Below are 14,573 nucleotides of genomic sequence, written 5' to 3'. Positions count from 1 at the left end.
GGCTTTTAAGTTAATGATGAAAAATAAAACTTTTCGTTGTATTATCTTCGAGAATGAATTTATAATTTTGAGTTTTGATGGTAAAATCATAGGAAGAACTCGAGAAATCCCTAGTTTCTATCACAGTGTTCCGTTGACTGTCGTGGTATAGTTGGATGGTGGTGGTGGTGTTTGTGGTCATCGTGGTGGCACCGGTGGCAGCATTGGTTGGTGGTGTTTGTGGTGGTGTCGGTATTCGTGGTGTTTGTTTGTTTGTTGGCATTGGTTGGTGGTGTTTATGGTGATGGCTGTTGGTTTGTCGGTATTCGTGGTGTTTGTAATGTATTTTTTAAAATCTATGCATACATCAACTGTAATGTAATTTTTTTCTTTGTCTGTAGGTAAAATATGTCTCCCAAAAGAAAAGAAAGTGAAAGTGGATCAACGTCTGACCACTTAAAAAAAAGGCTACAGTACAGAGGGATTTGGAGAAGCTTCCTGAACAATCTCAATTAGGGAAAAGTGAAGCTGAGGAGAGATATGAAAACAACATTGAGGAAGGTGGACAAGGGTCCGTAGATGGTGATGAAGAAAATGAAAGTGAGAAAGAGGAGCAATTGGAGAGTCAGAAAGAGAAAGAGGATGATCATCAACATGATGATAATGGATAACCGACGGGGTATGAGTTAATATCGACATCCCAGCATGATCCTGTCAAAACTTTTAATATTGACAGGTTTGAAGTTGCGATGCCGATAAATGATCCAGAAGGAAAACAACTAAATGGTAAAATTGTACTTAAATGTCAGATGGGGAAAATTTTTGAACATTTTATGAAAATTACGAAGAACAAAAACATAGGTGGACTTTTTAAGAAGAGCTGCTTTGGACGCTTTCTTGAGCTGCCTGAGGACCCCTCTGCCTGTATCCGTTTCCCTATGATGATGGTATATGGTCTTCTTAAGCGTAGGATCAACTACACGGGGGATGATAAAGATTCAGAGGAGGGGGCAAAAAGAAGATGGATAAAATCTGGGTCAACTACTGTGGCATGCCTATTTGTTTTGGCTTGCAAGAGTTTGCCATAGTGACGGGCCTGAGATGCCATCGTCCAGAAGGACCACCACCTCGCAAAACATCCAAGGCAAGAAAATGCAAGGGAAAAATAGATGGGTTGTTTGACATTGCTCGACGTGGCTATAAAGCATCGAATTTGTTGACAGATCTCGAGGATAAAACCATACCAGAGTAGTACAGGGAGCAATTGTGCTTAGTTTGGTTTTCCCATTCGATTATATTGGCAAGAGACCTCAACAAGGTCATAGAAGATGATTTGTTGGCACGTGCTAAGGATTTTGATAAATCCAACAATTATCCCAGGGGATATAACAGCTTCCACTTGACTGTCCAATAATTACTGACAAAGCTATCCTTAGGGAAGACCATATTATACGACTTTCCTTGGGCTTTCATGATAAAATTAATCACTAATTTTACTCATCCATTAATTTATATTGAATATAGTTATTATGATTTTTTTTTGCTTGCTTCATGTTTACACTTTTTAGGCTTAGGCATTTGAAGCCAATCCTCCCCTCCGAAAGAAGTTAATAGATTACCCGAATGAGGTTTCTTATCCAACGATGTTTAGGTAGTTGGATACAAAGAGCAACACCAATATTAAGGAGGCTGATCTCTTTAATCCTCCAGATGATGCAGTACGTCTTCTTCAAGTAAAATAATTCTACTCAAAAATAAGAAAGATATTGAACAAATATTATATCTGGTGCATGAGATGTTATATCTGATGCACTACATGGGACATCTGTTTCGATAGGGTATATTTTGCATCATATTACCCATCTGTGGCTTTGGTTCTCTGAACCCGACTCCTAAAAGATTAACTATCTACTGCAAATTATGCAACAAATGTTTAATCTGATAGCATATCGTTCATATGTTATGATGTACAAATCATCTATTGCATAATAAATTACCCGTCTTATACAGCTGTTGCAACAGATGATTGATATTTTGCATCAGATTATCCATGTGTTGCTCTGTTTCTCTGAACCAGACTCAAACGTATTTTAATCATATATTGCAAACTATGCAACAGATGGGTCTTTTTTTTTTAAATGTAGCCCAACTGTGAAAATTATTATATTATATGATTTAAATGCATCTGTCTTTTTTTTTTTTTTTATAGGTTGTGCATCCATGGATCATGCCTACTGAGGAGGAGTCGGTGATGACTTTTTATATTAATCTAGGTCATGTTGATACTATTACAGACCCAACGGTTGAGTTAATAAAGAAGGAATTGGCTGGAGAAACAGCCATAAGAAGAGCAGTTAGGCAAGGTCAGCCTAATATTAAGGCTCTTCATGACCAACTTTTTACTAAGGCAGATCCGGGTGCTTCTTATGGTGTAGTTGTTAGTGTTGGTGGCAGGAATGCTGATACTGCTACCACTCGTGATGATGAGCATGTTGATGCTCAAGAAATAATAAATATATTTGAAAACACCCCTTTTCACCCTTACACAGGTCCCTCTCTCCCCTCTTCACCCTCGTGTTCTCGTTGCAAATGCGATGAGTGCAAGGACAGACAGGATAAACTCTTTAAAAAAGTAGAGACTATCTCTAAAGCTATCGAGGAATTCAAATCCAAGAGGTGTATCATACCATCCAAGAAGGTGAGGGAGACTCCTACAACATTGGTTAGGAGAAAGAAAAGAGAAATTAGAGACGTACTCTCCGCTCGAAAATCAAAAGAAATTGCAATTCCTCCCTCTCCAAAAGCTGTTGAAGTTTCGAGGCCAGTCAAGAAGGTGGACATGTACGCGAAACTTGGCGCCTAAGAGAAGAGGGATCTTTGACAGGCCAAGAATGCCAAGCCAGGTGCACCAGATTACCCCAGGCCTCCCTTTCCCCCTCAAGACTTCTAGACTATGACTGATATGCATATGTCGTACGAGGACAAGGCAAGTTTACTTTTCCTAACCTAGCCCTTCTAATCTACCCCATGAAGAAGAAGCTACGCAACAGATTTCACATCTGTTACAACAGCTGGGTCTACTGGTACAACTGGTTGTGGTTCTGTTGCAACTCAACTTATTATCCATCTGTTGCATAAGTTGCGTTGGATTATTAATTCAGAGAACCCTATGCAACAGATGGACCATCCGTTATATATTTACAATTACTAACCTATTTAAAAATTGACTTCTTTTCTCACATCATGTTAACATAATTCTCTGCCTCATGAGGAAAAGGCAATTAACGTACCGGGAAGCTTATGATGCTGCCGATAGGATAATGGACCTCGACTTCTACAAGAAGCTCAAGGATAGGTATGATCAACTCAATGGAAATACGCCAGCCCTTGGCATGGGACTTGATTTCCTAGTTCCTACGTTGGTCTTGGATGAAGAAGAAACGTTAAGATATGTTAGAAGGGACAAGCTAAATCCACACGGCAAGAGATGGACCAAGGTAAAAAGGATTCTTGCAGTCATTAGCATGAATGACATACATTATCGGGCTGTTGAGATGCTACTCAAGGAGGGAAAGATCAATGTTTATGACTCCAATGTACCTCTCATCGATGATTTTGATCTTTTTCTCCTCGTGGAGCCACTGATGGTGCTGTTGCCCATCTTGTTGAGGGAGAGCAAACTGATGAATCATTTGCCAAAGGAAGTGTTGATGAAGAAATCATGGGATTTTGAAGGTCGAAATAGGGGAATGATCCTTCCAAAAGATGATGCCGCTAAAGCAAGCGGCTCACACGTTCTTGCACACATCGAATATTTGCTGATCGACACAGAAATAGCAGAGCTAATGACTTTTATGTGCGACAATGATGTGGTAAACCTGCAAGAGGTCTGGGATTATGGGGTACTAACTGGATGCTTGAAGCCTGTGTATATAGAAAAGCCTGTGAAATAGAAAATTTTAATTTCAAGTCAACCTTCACTTTATTACATGTACATGTAGTGGCAATAATTTTTTATGATGAAAGTTGAGTTTTTTATAATGCAATAGATTAGATTGTCAATCTGTTGTAAAATATCTTTAATCCGTTCTGGCCGATAGTTTATCTTTTGCAATAGGTTGGTCATCTATTGCATTACGCAATGTTATTTCTATGAATAATCTAATAATCTAAGTCTAATCTGTTGCGACAGTGAGAAGACCTGTTTGATAATTTTCATAGATGGCCTAAATTTTACAACATGTGCCTAAATCTTTTTGATATTTTCCAACAGTTACGCTTGAATATCTATGTGCTCGTCGACAACAAATCAGTAACAAATACACACACCACCATGAAAATTTCAGCAATCAGGCTTCAATATCCATGTTTCCAACAACACCAATCCAGTAGCAATAACGGCAACAATGTAGTATCTTCTTGCTTGATTTTGTTTCTCTTCATAAGCCTTAACTTTGTTCAACAAATCCCAGATTACACGATTTTCTTGTGAAGGGTGTCGTTCTTCATACCAATCAAAGTAATCGCATCCACCCAATTTTTATAAAAAACAGAACACAATTACAAAATAATTACAAGTCAATAATTAATCAATTAATTAAATAAAAAAGTATTACCTTTGAAATCTTACAAGTAAAAAACCTATGACCCGAATTTTGTTAAGTCCAAGAAGTCTTTAACAGAGCTTCATGACCGCACTTACAATATCAAAAATCTTTATCACAAAAAATAGTGGAAGATGCGCTCGACATTTTCAATGTCAGTTGGAAAAAATGAAAGTAATAATTTGAAGAATTTGGATAAATAAAAGAAGATGACGATGAAGAAGAAGATTTGGGAATTTACGGTTAAATTTTAGGAGGAAGATGAATATATAAGACAATGGGGGAAAAAATGACCGTTAGGGGCATAGTGACGACAAGTCAGCGAAATGTGCCAGGACTGACACTAACACATTTGATGCCTAATTTATTTTACGTGTTTAAAATGAACATGTCTGCTTGATGCCTATTTTATTTTAGGTGTTTGAATTGAACACCGTCGATGGGTTGTGCCTTTTTTATTTCAATTCACTTTAACCTTTTTACACGTAGTGAAAAAATTTTATGTCCAACAAAAGTTGAATTTTTCTAATGCAACAAATTCTCCATTCGTTGTAACAGTTATTCTACCTGTTCTGACATATAGTTTATCTGTTGTAATAGGTTGGTCATCTGTTGCATTATCTCAATGTTTTTATAAAGTCCATCTGTTGCAACAGTGGGAAGACCTGTTTGATAAATTTCAATAGATAACCTACCTGTTTCAACATATGTATAAATCTGTTAGATTATTCTAATAGATATATCGTCTATTGCAACAGATAAAGTCCATCTGTTGTAACATATGTCTAAATCTGTTCTTTTTTTTTCCAATAGATGTGTTATCTGTTGCATTATCTTGATGTTTTAATCTAAAGTCCATCTGTTGTAACAGTGGAAAGACCTGTTTGATAAATTCCAACAGATCACCTAACTGTTGCAACATATGTCTAAATCTGTTCAAATTTTCTAATAGATGTGTCGTCTATTGCAATAGATATATTATCTGTTACAATATTTAAATCTAGTATTCCTTTTTAATTAATAAGTTTAAATCTAAGGAATAAATAACATTCGTAGACAAAATAAAATAAATCGAAGCCTTAATAAATTAGCTAAAATAAGTCAACGAATAAATGAAATATAAAAAAATTGTTATGGGTACAGATCTCAACAAATACATCAACAACAATTCAAGTATTCTGCCAACGATTGCTTTGACAGGCTCAAGCTATAAAGATCTACTCAGTATGGACAAGTTGTTCTTTATCCGATGCTATGGAATTCGGCTTTGCTCGTCGTGGATCTTCATTGTCGCTTGCGTATGGTTTTTGTGCATTCCGTTCTCTATATTTCCATAAAAAGAGTAGCATATTGTCAATACTGTTTAGCAGTAGCTTCTTCTACATCCACCTGGATAGCCAGAATCGGTCAATACTAATCACGGAGATACAATAAATAAAAAGGGATAACTCATCTCTTCTAGAAAATTAAACAGGTCTTTCTCCTGTTTTAAATTATCCCAAACATATTATATTTTTGTTTCCATAATGAATCAACTGTTGGGATAAATTTCTACATGAGGAAGACCCTGTGTGATAATTTCCAATGGATGAACCATCCATTGCAACATATGAATCATCTATTGCAGTAGATAGGTCATCTGTTGGTACAAATAAAAGTTGTACGAAGAGCTGTTTGATTTGCTAAAAAAGACGAGACATATGTTGCACTAGATAAAGTATCTGGTGTAACAGGTTAGTCAACTGTTGCAATAGATGTATATATCTATTTGATAATTTTCAGGAAATGTGTCATCTGTTGAAACAGATGTGTCTGTTTGTTTTGTCAGTTGGAAGACATAATATATTCACCTTTTTCAGCTTGTGCTACTCTCCTTTGAACATTGTATGTTGCTCAGTGCAACACACACACAGAGGAGTTGTAATTTTTCTTTTTAGATGCCTGATGGAATGAGACCCCTCTTAGATGTCAATTCCTTTACAAAAGCAGTTATTGCATAAATAGCATTAATCACTACATCATGTTTCGTCCTGCAGTCTTGACATTTACATGCAGAACATTCGCTGGGAGAGGCAAAATCTGTATAACTAGTATGATCATACTCATAATGGTTTGCTTTAAATACCATAAGGGTAGCATCATTAGCACCAACAACAGCACCACTACCACCACCAATAGCTCCATCAACAACAACAAACCCACCCTCTAAAATTATTTTTCTTGTAATGGTTGTTGCTCCAAACAATTCCATTTTTATTTTATCGATGACCTTAGGGTTTGATAAAGTTTGCACAGATCGTAAAGTAAGAAAAAATGACATCTTCAACTCTTGATTGGCCAGAACTAGCGACGGATGCACATTCTAACATAAATCATTACATATATTAGAATGATGATTAGATCATTCAAAAAAAATATTAATTAAAAGAAAAAAATAATTATAATTATACTTACTGCATCCTTCAGGCGGTTGAAGAGATCAAAAAATTTTACATTTTTATGAGTTTTGGCCGACAACCATCTCAAGATTCTTGGACAGGAAACTCCTTCCTGGTAGTTCACTTGTTGTCTTGAATAAGGAATGACTTCAAACGCTCAAGCCTATAAAATAACGCCAATAAATCAAAACCATATAGAAGAAATAAACATTTACCATGAAAGCCCATGGGAAGCCATATAAGTTGACTGTCTTTAGCACTAACGGAGTCAACAAATATTTGACAGTCATTTTGAAGCTTTCATACCCCCATGGATAGCTGTTAAATGCCTTAAGATCCTTGGAGAGCTTTATTAAACCGAGACTTATGTTGTTGTTAACGTCTCTTGCCTAAAGAATATTATGTACAAACCAAACCAAGCACAATGACTGCTTGTGCTTCTTTGAAAGTCCTTTACCTTTCAACGCTTCTATCAAATTTTTATTTTTGAAGCTTAGACCAACAATGGACCCTAGGTCATCATGATCATAAGACTTGCCTTTGCCTTTTTTGGATGTGCGAGGTGTTTTTTTTGGGTTAGAATAGGTATAACTTGAGAAGGAGGATAACATTTTAGTCCAGTAATTATGACAAACTCCTTCCAACCAAAACAAACAGGCATGCCACAGTAATTTATCCATACCTCATCCATCTTATCTTTATTTTCATACATAAACCTATGCTTGAGAAGTTCATATACCATTTTTATTTGGAAATGAGCATTGTTATCCTCCGACAAATCAAGATATTTTCCAAAGCAGTTGTCCCTGAAATAAGCATCCAATTTTTGTTCTTGAAGTATTTTTATGAAGGCATCAAAAGATTTTCCCAAGGCTGGATTATCCACGAAATCACCCGTTAAATCTGTGACACTATCGCACTACATTCTCACAGAATAACGATCAATGTTGAAGGCTTTGACCAGCTCTTCGGTGGAAGGGCTATTAGCATCTGCATCATCTCTTTTGAAATATTCCTCCTCCCTGTGTTCATCATATTCTGCTCTAGATTGAGATAACGTTTGTAAAGCAAGCTCATAGAGTGTTGGATGTAGCCTAGCTGCTTTACTTGTTCCTTTACTTAGACTTGATTCGATTTATGTTTTTTGGGAACCATATTATCTAAAATTAACAGGAACATAAAATAATATATTATTGTTGATTAATGCATCGTTAAAAAAGGATAACAGTAAATCAAATAAGCAAAATAGTAAAATAACAGTTACAACAGATCATCGATCTGTTGCACCAGGTAGTATATATATTGCAGCATATAACCAAACTGTTGTAGCAGATGAGTAATCTGTTGCAACAATACAAAACATACCACTCATCTTTTAAGACAGATGAATGGTCTGTTCAACAGATCACACAACTATTATGACATCTTCTGTTGCAACATATGAGTGATCTATTGGAATAGTTAAATAATTCGTAGCAACATCTGAGTAATCTGTTACGACAATACAAAACATATCACTTATCTGTTGATAAAGATGAATGATCTATGCAACAGGTTACACATCTGTTGCAACACATGAGTGATCTATTGGAATAGTTATCAACGGTCAATATTGATTAGATTTCTTCCAACATAGGGTCATCTATCACGGCAGATGAATGATCAGTTGGAAAAATCAAGTCTTGGACTTTTCTTGTAGGAAGAGTTGGTAGGATTTTATCCAATAGGAGGTTCATCTATTGCATTAGATCATTAATCTGATGGTTCTTCCATTGCACCAAATGGTTAATTAGGTGCATCAAATTTTTTATCTGAAGCTTAATCTGTTGCAACATATGGTAAAGCTGTTGCATCAGATTATTAATTTGTTGCATCAAAATTATAATCTGATGGTTCCTCTGGTGCATTAGATGGTTGATCTGTTGCATAATATGGTGAATCTGTTGCATCAGATTATTAATATGTTGCACCAAATGGGTGATCTGTTGGAGAAAACACTAGTACGATTTTGTTAAACAAAAAACAGCAATTTCACCATTTTTACCAAGAATGAGAACAGAAAAAATCAAACCAAATTGTCCTTTTTTTTTATATAAACACAAACAATAAAAATTAAACTTCAAAAAAATGCAACAAACAACAAAATATCATAATTCACTTGGAAAAGAGAAGAGAAGAGAAGAAATACCAGAAATTAGGATTTTATTCCGACCGCATTTTAAATTAGTGTAACAAATATTGAAATTGTTAACCAATACTATAAGAGAAGTTGGCTCAAGTTCCTCGTTTTCTTCAAACCTAAAAAGGCCATAAATTTTTACCTGTGAAAGAAGAAAAGGACCGATGAAGAATTCAAAGTTGTTGTGGCCGGAGAGCAAGGCTATCACGTCGATTGAAGTTGAAAAGGAACTGGAATCCCAACTATTTATAGTCGGATGTTGAAGTCGCCGAGGATTGAAATAAGAAATTTGCAGAACAGTTGGTTGGGAGAGAGTTGAGAGAAGCTGTCGAGAGAGGGATGAGAGACTAGTTGATTGAATTGAAGAGGGGAACTCAAAGCCCAACTATTTGTCATCGGGGGTTGAAGGGAGAAATTTTGCAGAACTGTTGGTTGGGAGAGAGTTGAGAGAAGCTGTCGAGAGAGAGGAGAGAGTGATTGATTTGGATTGAAGAGTGTGTGGGTTGGGTTGATTTGTATTTTTGAAAAGATTAGAAAGTTTTGAAAATATTAATCAAGTCCACAATTAACTTGATCAAGTTTCCTAATAATGTTTGACCCTATCTATTGGTCAATGTCCCTAATCCTTCATTCAAGACTTAAAAGACACCTATTCTTCAATTTTCTCCTCTTAGTATGGCCGAATTCCATAAATATCTCCATTTTTTTGGCCGTCATTTAACTTATATTTAATTTGTAATTTAATTTTATAAGTTTTCCCACTTCAACAACAATTAAGACCAAAGCTATTAAAATTAAAAATGTGTGATTGATCATTGATGTGTGTATAAAAATTGCTTTAAAGTTTATCCACGTATGTTAGGATTTGTTTTGTCAATTTTTATTTTGTTTTTCGAATTTCAGTAATTTAATATGCAAATCTATTCTAAATAATTTCAATAAGTCAGCCTATTGAGTACAACTTTCCTTTAATTAAACTTTTTTATTGACATGTCTGTTGGCTTGAGTTCCTTTAATAATAAACTATAAACTACTCTTTTTAACTCTCTCTCTCTCTCTCTCACACACACACATATATATATATATATATATATATCAAATAGTAGCGAAGAGAAATAATCTTTGGTATCTAGAAATATCACATTTGTTTATTAAAAACATGTAGATCAAAATATCAGAAGTACTAATTAAAAACGTTTGATGCTTGTATATAGTTTTGAGAATATTACCATAACACACTATATACATAATTTTACTACAACAAACCATGAGAAAACCTCCTTTAGTACATCGCAATACAAAGATCAATGAATCCAGTTTACAAGACTAGATCATGGGATTTATTTTATTATTATTCTTAAACTCCAAGCACAAATAATGTATAGTACCATAGTTATTATTTGACTTATCCTAGTAGTTGTTCGACTCAAATTGTGACCGGATATAATCCACAACTTTCTTGTCGACTTGAAATGCTTTTGCAAGAATGTCATCACTGATTGGTGGGTGTGAGTCAAATAATGCATTTGGAATATTGTTGCCTCCTGGAAGTTGACTATTTAGTGCAATAAATGCAACAGCCTTACTCTTTCCCACATTAAGTTGAAAATGAATGAGTCCCATTGGGAAAACAAACACATCTCCGGGATGTAGAATCTTGCTAAATAGTCTATTCTTCATATTTGGAGCAGAGGTCGAAGTGACAAATCCAACGTACAGCATGCCCTCAACGACAACAAGAATCTCACTTCCTCGGGGGTTAGTATGAGGTGCGTTTAGGCTATGTGGTGGGTAATCAAGACGATATAATGAAATACCCAGAGTGTTGAGTCCTGGTAACGTGCGAACATTTGCAGCAGCTATAGTAACTCCAAATGGATTTAAATCCTATCCAGACATGTTTAGCCCTGATGTAAAGAAGTCATCAGCAGTGACATGCTCTGGATTCTTGCAAAATCTCCCATTCACCAAAACTGTATAGAAATAAAAAATAAACAAATAAAATAACAATAAACATAATATATAGGAGTATAAAAAACACCATATATAACTGTATAAAAAAACAAATAAAACCGGAATGAAGTACGCAAAAGCCATGATTGAATTAAGTAGCATTAAATAATAATAATAATAATAATGTGGGTTTACCATGAGAATTATTGGGGTCATTAATAGCAACACAAAAATCTTGCAAAGGAATAGAATCTGATGCATAGCTCATTGAAGTCACCAAAGTCATTATGGCAATGCTGAATATAAAGGACTTGAGAACCATCCCTAATTAGTTAAAAAGTACTCTCTGTATATGTTGAAATAATTTGTTTGGTGTGAGAAATATGATGAGAAGCATGTCTATATATAGATGAAAATTTGTTTGAATTAATCGTCAAATTAAAATTCTCCTAAACAAATTTTGGGTTAAGTTTCCTACAATAATAATATACCAATTAATCATAAATGGTAAATTTTTATGTATTTGAGTCGTGATGTTCTGTCAATTACTTAAATCTTCAACTTTTTGAAGTGTATGAACAATTTGTACTCAAAGTTGATTTTTCAAATGGTCAACTAAAAGTTATAGTCTCAAAAAATTACTTTCTGTATTGAAGAAAAATTGAAATTAAAAAGAAAGATAAGTTTCTAAGATAATAACTACTAGTTGACTGGCCATTTAAAAAATCGACCCTTTATAATCACTATAAACATAAAAACAATATATTTAGTGTAATTTCACAAAATAAGGTTGGAAGAGCATGAAACTAGGGTCGAGTGTCACTACTCACTCACTATAAAAACTTAAATCATATTTTAGGAGGATTAAACCAGTTAAAATCACGAGTCCATTGGGAACCGTCATGACAATGATGAGGAAAATAAAGGAAAAAGGCTCAAATATGCCACTGAACTATCAGAAATGACTCATTTATGCCATCCGTTAAAAGTTGGGCTCATTCATGCCATCATCGTTCTAAAACCGGTCCATCCATTCCATTACTTTTTAACGGTGGTTTTCTAAAAAACTATTTTGCCATGTGGCCTCTTATTAGAGGTCCACGTCATTTTTTAATTTTTATTTTTTTTAGTTTTGATCCATTAAGAAAAATCCACCCACACCCAACCTATCACCTTAACTCACTTTAATATTACTCTTAATTTTGACCCTAGATTTGAACATATATATAATAATTTAGTCTTCGAACATGAAATTTACATACTTGAATACTATGTTTAAAATAATATAGGTTAGAATAATTAATAATTTAAAATGAAAAATGAATAAATTGTGATTAAGAAATAATTTGTTTTGACTCTCGAAATTCGAACATCATTACATAATTTAGGACGAAGAGAATACCACATAAATGAAGGACCATAACTTTTAATTAGGAAGAATACCTAAAAATCCCTTCTAAATTTGGATTATAAGTTGTATAATTGCATTATTGGTAGTCTTAATTATTTCATGAATTTGGCTATTTGGCAGCCTTTATACTCTTTAACGTGGACGAGACGTAGAGCATAACTTTTTTCTGCGTGGGTGCATTCTTTAATATACACATTAAAGATCCATTAATATTCACATAAATAGTGTCCGCGTAAGTAGGTACCAAACAACACTAAAAATATGTGAACTGAAAACACCCTACGTACCTAGATGGTGGTCTTTTATTTAATTTATATATTTTTTTAAATTCTAACATGCCTAAAAATAAATTATGCTCTACGTTTCGTCCACGTTAAAGAGTATAAAGGCTATCAAATAGCCAAGTCCATGAAATAATTAAGACTACCAATAATTCAATTATACAACTTATAATCCGAATTTAGAAGAGATTTTTAGGTATTCTTCTTAATTAAAAGTTGTGGTCCTTCATTGATACGAGAAAAACAATGGAAACACGAAAAAACTCCAAAACAGTCCATTAATCTTAAGGATTTGAGGACTAAGATGGAGATCACTCTCGGATTCACTGCAACAACAACAATATGGGATAAAAACGGTACATTTGACACCAAAAACAGAAGCAACACTATGATAACAAGATGAACGCAATAAGAACAAATTTTGGATTCAAGAAGGACACAAAACAGTCTACTATGAATCTACAAAGTGCAATAAGATAAAGATAGATAGATAGACTAAATGAGGGAATAATATTAACAACCCAAGAATTGTTACAACCTTGGACCTTTAATACTACACACAACACTAACCTATCTCCTACGTAGGCACAAGAGGGATCTCGACTCCCAAGGACCAACAATGAATCCAACACGAGTGATTCCACACTCAAGTTGATTTCTCTAGTTACAATTTCAGATTTGTGCCTCAAGGAGAGAGGACTTGTCTTTCAATGTTATACAACATTCATCATCATCAAAATCTAATGAATGAATCCCTAGAAGGTTGTATTTATAGTGTAGTACAAGAATAGTGTGAAATGTCCAAAATGACCTCTTAGTCAAAGTTTTCAAGTGGGCTCCCTTAGAGTGCATTGTATGGACTGATTCCTAGTTAGGCCTTCCTTTACACTTTACGTGTACACTCCAAGTCTCGGGTTCATTCACTCTCGCACTGACCCACCTCTGTGGTCGTACCCGTATCATCCTTCCCTTCTTGAAAAGGATTCAATATCGAATCTGTACCTTGCAAAATCAAGAGAAGACAAACAAGCACACATCCTCATGACATGAGGGATTAGGGTTAGCAAAAATAACACATCACATGCCATGCTAAGGTGGGACAAACTTGGAGTATGTCCACGGATCCTTTGTGTTGAACATGAAAACCTTAGTATAAATGGAACAAAGAAAGAGGTCATCATCAACAAAAAGAGACAAGGAAGAACCTTGCCTTCCTTTTTAGCACCCATAATCAAACATTGCTTGTCATCTTGACCAAGCATCAAGTAGAAAGTGTAGAAATTCCCACATTCCCGGAGGGTGCCGGGGTCAAATGGGAGAAGTAGCCAAGGGTATAAGCCGAGGTTAGCCCTTCCTTCCCCTAGAATGTCACTCCCACAACCACGTATGACATTTTCCTTTAAGAGAAGACTAGCATTCAAGAATAGAGAGACACGGCCTAGAAGTCCTACCTCAAAAAGACATATGCCATCATTTACAACATTTTCATACACATGATCTCTATAAACAAAACTACTAGCAAGGCTTTTACCACATAAGATGTTCAAAGAGTCACGTGCACCATCAAGATCAACTCTATAAACACCATTACTAACTTGACATTTTTTAAGCACGCCACACATATGCTCAAGTAGTGGAATACATTCATGAGTAAATTGATCTTCATTCACATCCTCACAAGTTGTTGGCAACTCACATACCAACGTAGACTTACCTTGGTTCGCACAA

At 35.0% G+C, this 14,573-nt stretch overlaps 1 pseudogene; it reads right to left on the bottom strand.

The window, feature by feature from the left end:
• Window positions 1-10,402: 10,402 nt before the first annotated feature.
• LOC107839811 lies at window positions 10,403-11,513 on the bottom strand (annotated as a pseudogene).
• Window positions 11,514-14,573: the final 3,060 nt, after the last annotated feature.

The sequence above is a fragment of the Capsicum annuum genome, chromosome 8 (genome assembly GCF_002878395.1).
Source record: "Capsicum annuum cultivar UCD-10X-F1 chromosome 8, UCD10Xv1.1, whole genome shotgun sequence".
Classification (NCBI taxonomy): Eukaryota; Viridiplantae; Streptophyta; class Magnoliopsida; order Solanales; family Solanaceae; genus Capsicum; species Capsicum annuum.
This window is presented reverse-complemented; position numbering and strand designations above follow the sequence as displayed.